The sequence below is a fragment of the Natator depressus genome, chromosome 3 (assembly GCF_965152275.1).
Source record: "Natator depressus isolate rNatDep1 chromosome 3, rNatDep2.hap1, whole genome shotgun sequence".
Lineage (NCBI taxonomy): Eukaryota > Metazoa > Chordata > Testudines > Cheloniidae > Natator > Natator depressus.
Genome location: NC_134236.1, coordinates 126,875,620 through 126,882,767, shown reverse-complemented (window position 1 = coordinate 126,882,767; position 7,148 = coordinate 126,875,620).

The window sequence follows — 7,148 nt, the reverse complement described above, 5'->3', positions numbered from 1 at the left end:
GTGCAGAATGCAGCACTGTGTGCCTAAGAGTATCTGTGATCATACTATTCTCATCCTCTATTTGAATTTTTTTTTTTACACTTGCTGTCTGTAACCACAGAGAACTTGTAGTTGGCCTGGTTGGTCTTTAAGACCTTAATGGTGTAGGCCCTGGCTCTACAATATTTAAGAATTCTATCTGAGCTGTCTTCATGTGTATTTGCACTCCGCAATATCTACTCCATTATGTCTTAGGACAGCGGACAATTGTGTCTCTGCCACTGTGGTCCTTGCATCCTGGTACTCATGCCTTCATCCCTTCTTAGGGGCTAAGATTCATGATGTGACGGAGAGACTGCCGAGACTCATCAAGCCCTCGGATCGATACCCCTTCCTGCTTCTCCACGTGGGCACCAATGATACTGCCAAGAATGACCTTGAGCGGATCACTGCGGACTACGTGGCTCTGGGAAGAAGGATAAAGGAGTTTGAGGCGCAAGTGGTGTTCTCGTCCATCCTCCCCGTGGAAGGAAAAGGCCGGGGTAGGGACCGTCGAATCGTGGAAGTCAACGAATGGCTACGCAGGTGGTGTCGGAGAGAAAGCTTTGGATTCTTTGACCATGGGATGGTGTTCCATGAAGGAGGAGTGCTGGGCAGAGACGGGCTCCACCTAACGAAGAGAGGGAAGAGCATCTTTGCGAGCAGGCTGGCTAACCTAGTGAGGAGGGCTTTAAACTAGGTTCACCGGGGGAAGGAGACCAAAGCCTTGAGGTAAGTGGGAAAGCGGGATACCGGGAGGAAGCACAGGCAGGAACGTCTGTGAGGGGAGGGCTCCTACCTCATACTGAGAATGAGGGGCAATCAGCAGGTTATCTCAAGTGCCTATATACAAATGCACGAAGCCTGGGAAACAAGCAGGGAGAACTGGAGGTCCTGGTGATGTCAAGGAATTATGACGTGATTGGAATAACAGAGACTTGGTGAGATAACTCACATGACTGGAGTACTGTCATGGATGGTTATAAACTGTTCAGGAAGGACAGGCAGGGCAGAAAAGGTGGGGGAGTAGCACTGTATGTAAGGGAGCAGTATGACTGCTCAGAGCTCTGGTATGAAACTGCAGAAAAACCTGAGTGTCTCTGGATTAAGTTTAGAAGTGTGAGCAACAAGAGTGATGTAGTGCTGGGAGTCTGCTATAGACCACCGGACCAGGGGGATGAGGTGGATGAGGCTTTCTTCTGGCAACTCGCAGAAGCTACTAGATCACACGCCCTGGTTCTCATGGGCGACTTTAATCTTCCTGATATTTGCTGGGAGAGCACTACAGCGGTGCATAGACAATCCAGGAAGTTTTTGGAAAATGTAGGGGACAATTTCCTGGTGCAAGTGCTAGAGGAGCCAACTAGGGGGGGAGCTTTTCTTGACCTGCTGCTCACAAACCGGGAAGAATTAGTGGGGGAAGCAAAAGTGGATGGGAATCTGGGAGGCAGTGACCATGAGTTGGTTGAGTTCAGGATCCTGACACAGGGAAGAAAGGTAAGCAGCAGAATACGGACCCTGGACTTCAGGAAAGCAGACTTCGACTCCCTCAGGGAACTGATGGGTAGGATCCCCTGGGGGAATAACATGAAGGGGAAAGGAGTCCAGGAGAGCTGGCTGTATTTCAAGGAATCCCTATTGAGGTTACAGGAACAAACCATCCCGATGTGTCGAAAGAATAGTAAATATGACAGGCGACCAGCTTGGCTTAACGGTGAAATCCTTGCGGATCTTAAACATAAAAAAGAAGCTTACAAGAAGTGGAAGATTGGACAAATGACCAGGGAAGAGTATAAAAATATTGCTCGGGCATGTAGGAATGAAATCAGGAGGGCCAAATCACACCTGGAGCTGCAGCTAGCAAGAGATGTTAAGAGTAACAAGAAGGGTTTCTTCAGGTATGTTGGCAACAAGAAGAAAGCCAAGGATAGTGTGGGCCCCTTAGCGAATGAGGGAGGCAACCTAGTGACAGAGGATGTGGAAAAAGCTAATGTACTCAATGCTTTTTTTGCCTCTGTCTTCACGAACAAGGTCAGCTCCCAGACTGCTGCGCTGGGCATCACAGCATGGGGAGTAGGTGGCCAGCCCTCTGTGGAGAAAGAGGTAGTTAGGGACTATTTAGAAAAGCTGGACATGCACAAGTCCATGGGGCCGGACGCGTTGCATCCGAGAGTGCTAAAGGAATTGGCGGCTGTGATTGCAGAGCCATTGGCCATTATCTTTGAAAACTCGTGGCGAATGGGGGAAGTCCCGGATGACTGGAAAAAGGCTAATGTAGTAGCAATCTTTAAAAAAGGGAAGGAGGAGGATCCTGGGAACTACAGGCCAGTCAGCCTCACCTCAGTCCCCGGAAAAATCATGGAGCAGGTCCTCAAGGAATCAATCCTGAAGCACTTACACGAGAGGAAAGTGATCAGGAACAGTCAGCATGGATTCACCAAGGGAAGGTCATGCCTGACTAATCTAATCACCTTCTACGATGAGATTACTGGTTCTGTGGATGAAGGGAAAGCAGTGGATGTATTGTTTCTTGACTTTAGCAAAGCTTTTGACACGGTCTCCCACAGTATTCTTGTCAGCAAGTTAAAGAAGTATGGGCTGGATGAATGCACTATAAGGTGGGTAGAAAGTTGGCTAGATTGTCGGGCTCAACGGGTAGTGATCAATGGCTCCATGTCTAGTTGGCAGCCGGTATCAAGTGGAGTGCCCCAAGGGTCGGTCCTGGGGCCGGTTTTCTTCAATATCTTCATAAATGATCTGGAGGATGATGTAGATTGCACTCTCAGCAAATTTGCGGATGATGCTAAACTAGGAGGAGTGGTAGATATGCTGGAGGGCAGGGATAGGATACAGAGGGACCTAGAAAAATTGGAGGATTGGGCCAAAAGAAATCTGATGAGGTTCAACAAGGATAAGTGCAGGGTCCTGCACTTAGGACGGAAGAACCCAATGCACCGCTACAGACTAGGGACTGAATGGCTAGGCAGCAGTTCTGCGGAAAAGGACCTAGGGGTGACAGTGGACGAGAAGCTGGATATGAGTCAACAGTGTGCCCTAGTTGCCAAGAAGGCCAATGGCATTTTGGGATGTATAAGTAGGGGCATTGCCAGCAGATCGAGGGACGCGATCGTTCCCCTCTATTCGACATTGGTGAGGCCTCATCTGGAGTACTGTGTCCAGTTTTGGGCCCCGCACTACAAGAAGGATGTGGATAAATTGGAGAGAGTCCAGCAAAGGGCAACAAAAATGATTAGGGGTCTGGAACACATGACTTATGAGGAGAGGCTGAGGAGACTGGGATTGTTTAGTCTGCAGAAGAGAAGAATGAGGGGGGATTTGATAGCTGCTTTCAACTACCTGAGAGGTGGTTCCAAAGAGGATGGTTCTAGACTATTCTCAGTGGTAGAAGAGGACAGGACAAGGAGTAATGGTCTCAAGTTGCAGTGGGGGAGGTTTAGGTTGGATATTAGGAAAAACTTTTTCACCAGGAGGGTGGTGAAACACTGGAATGCGTTACCTAGGGAGGTGGTGGAATCCCCTTCCTTAGAAGTTTTTAAGGTCAGGCTTGACAAAGCCCTGGCTGGGATGATTTAACTGGGGATTGGTCCTGCTCTGAGCAGGGGGTTGGACTAGATGACCTCCTGAGGTCCCTTCCAACCCTGATATTCTATGATTCTATTGTTCCTTTCTTCACCTCCTCCCTTGCCACTTTAAAACAACCCCCACTCAAAATGTCGGTCATCAACATTTCTAAAAAAATCATAACCACAGTCACCTTGTCCCTCCTGCTAAGTACCATGCAGGGTTTCCCCAACCCCATTTCATTTTTGTTTGGAATTTTATTACATTGTTGGGATTATTTTGTGCTATCATTAAATTATTGAACAGTGTCCCCAGCATCTTGGCAGGTGGGTACTGTCCAAAATCAATGATTATTATTAGTAGTGTAACAGCAGAAATAATCCTTTTTGTAAAGCAAACAAAATGTAAGAGAAGAAAAATTGAAGACACTGACTGCCAATCATCAGGATTAGCACCACACCTGGAAACAAATGACATTTTAAGATAAACTGTGTAATACCATGAAATCTAACGTTTGAGACTAATAGGTTCAATTATTAACTGCACCATGAGAGTGAGGCATTAATGAAATAAAAACAAATGTGGATGTAACAAGAAGATAGAAAGAAATAATCAGACTAATGTGGGAAACCCCCCCGAAGTATTCCTTTTTACAATTTTTTTCTCACACCACTTTTCTTCCTCAAATAGTATTTTCTAGTACCACGATTCCTGTCCAGATTTCACCCATGTTCTGTCTAGCGTTCCATATTATACCTTTATTTACCTTTTAGTTTATAATTAAGTATAATTCATTATGTCTAGCAAAAAAACAAAGAAACAAACAAACAAAAACAGGCGAGCTCCTTTACAGCTCTGCCTCCCTGATGGCTCTGTCAATTCTGAAAAAAGGCTTGTAATTAATCACTTTGTTCGTTATATTTGTGACTAAACTATTATAGCAGTGGAATCCCCAGGAATGTTCACCATACATTCAGTGATTACAGATGGACTTTCAATAACATCTAGTTTACCTCCTGACTCCTTTACCGTTCTGTTGCATATTCTTAACACGTGTTGCTTCCCCAGAATGCAGAATCTTTGTTTCATCTTCAACTTGCCCTTTACGTATCAAACACACTCACTGCAAATACACAGGTGCTAACACACTACCCCATTTTGCATGCACAGAGCTTGCATGCTGTCTCAGTGTCCTTCAGCCCAATGTCCATTTGTGTGCATGCAACTTTGCATCTGTTGATACAGCAGGTTTTTTCTATCACCAGACTATCGAAATACTTTCAGTTACCTCCTCTCCTTCCGTCCAAAACTATCTGGATATTTTTCATGCTGTGGACATGTCAAGCAATGACACCACAATGACCTGCCACAGACAACATAGATTCCAACTGAAGTTACAATGAATGAAGCAGGCAGTAAGCAACTGGATGGTGCTGGTATCTGGGAATCTCAGCACAGGTGAGGCAGAGTCAGAACTGGAAGGATGGTCTTGTGGGTCAGGCACTGGACTGGAGATTTGTGTTGAGTTAGTGGCTCTGTCACAGACTTCCAGTGTGACATAGGCAAGTCACATAATATCTCGGTGCCTCAGCTCCACCTCTGTAAAATGGGGATAATTACACCTCTCCCTCACAGGGGTATTGCGAGAATAAGTTCAGATAGTATGGCAATGGGAGCCATAAACATACCCAGCTTGACAGTTAATTTGAGAAGCCTTAGTCAGGGCAGAGTGAGGTGAAGCATACAATAGCCTCATATGCGAATAACACGGCTGAGCTGTCTGGCAGAGGCAACTATCAGACTTGATCTATGCAGCCTGAACTTTTCAATTAGGCCATAGATGAGCAAACCCCATAAGTGAGTTAGAACTGTGGTGATTTAATATAAAGTTAATAAACCGAGCCTGTGCTGTAGCACGACTCAAGACATCAAAATATTGGTAGGGGGCTGAGCCAGGGAGGCCTCTGTGCTCCAGTGGGAAAACAAAGTGACGGTTGGTGTCACTGTGGCGTGAAGCTTCTGGCCTTCCAGAGGAACATTCCACAAGCCTTGCTTTGGTTGACCGGGTAGTAAGCAGGCGAATCATGTTTGGATGGAATGAACTGAACCAGAGGCAGGACTCACTTGGAATCACCATCCCCTCTCAACTCACGCTTGGTTGATGGCCAATCTATTATAATGCCACCAACAACAACTGCGTTCACCCCAGTAGGCTTCTATCACTGACTCCACCTGTATGAGGTTAATGAGTGCCCATTCTGGTCGCATGCTGAGCAACCCCAATATGTACAAGCTGCAGGCTTGAAGGTACTGGAAAGATAACCACTAGTCACCTGGACAGCAAACCGTCTATAAGCAGACTGCCACTAAATGCTGTGCATGATAAATGTTTATACCAGACAAATATTATGCAGGCTCACAGCTTTGCAAGGTGGTGAGCACCCCCTGCAAGCTGCTGAGTGCCTCCTGACAGATGTTGAGTTCCCAGGCCGAGGAGACACTGAAATGGGGAGCGAGGGAGCAGAACTGAATTAGCTGGAGGAGGGAAGCAAAGAATAGATGATGGGGACAAGGGAAGTTACCAGTTTTTCTCCCTCTGGGACCTGGTCTCACACTTTGTGATCCTGTTTTCCCAGTTCAGCGCAGCTGAGATAGAAGTTTGATATGGAGTTGGGGGCAGTGATGAGAGCCCTGGCCCAAGCAGCAGCAGTCACCGGGGGCTGGGGTGCGGAGGGAGGAGAGGAGGCAGAAGGTGGGGCATCCTACTTTACCAGCTGACTTTCTAAATTAAACTGAATACCATTAATATTAATCATTGTCTACATACGTCCAGTGACTGCAGTGAGAGTCCTACACATAAAAACCAAAGCCCATCACAGCGCCGCATGAAACCACAGAGGAGAATGAATTAAAAGCAACATAAGCTAAAGTTTGATATTACTAAGCCAAGGCTTTCATGGACTCCTGTGGGAGTTTTGCCTGAGCAAGGCTGGCTGGCTTTAGCTTATGGAGATTAAAGAAGAGAAAGAGGAACTTATGGGCTGGTGACAGAAGTTGAAAGGACTCAATAAACCACTTTGCTTACTTCCATGATGCTGTCACTCTTTGCCTTTGTGTACAGGATTGCTACTTTGTGTTGCTAGGCAACAATACTTCAACCCTCTTGGCCTGCCCTTGGAGACATCCAGGCAAGAAAAACCAATCAGACAGCTGTAGCTGCTGAATCAGGCAGCCTGCAAATCTCACTTTGGCATTTGCAAGCATAAAGAAGGGGTTTCCTTCTGTTCGTATTTGAAAATTCAAGTGTATGTTGATGTTTTCTGATTCTCTACCTAGAGCCTGGAGTGTCCCGGCCCGCATGCATTGTTGATTAGGACAATTACCATACAGAGAATGCACCTGCCCAGAAGTGTAGATGTACCAGCAGGAGACGTATGTGCACATTTTGAATTGGTGAGTACAGTCGTGTGTGTGTTAAGCACTTTCTAGTCCTTGGCCTTTCTTGTGAAAGAAGGAATTTATCCTGGGGGTGGGGGAAATCCTGTGAA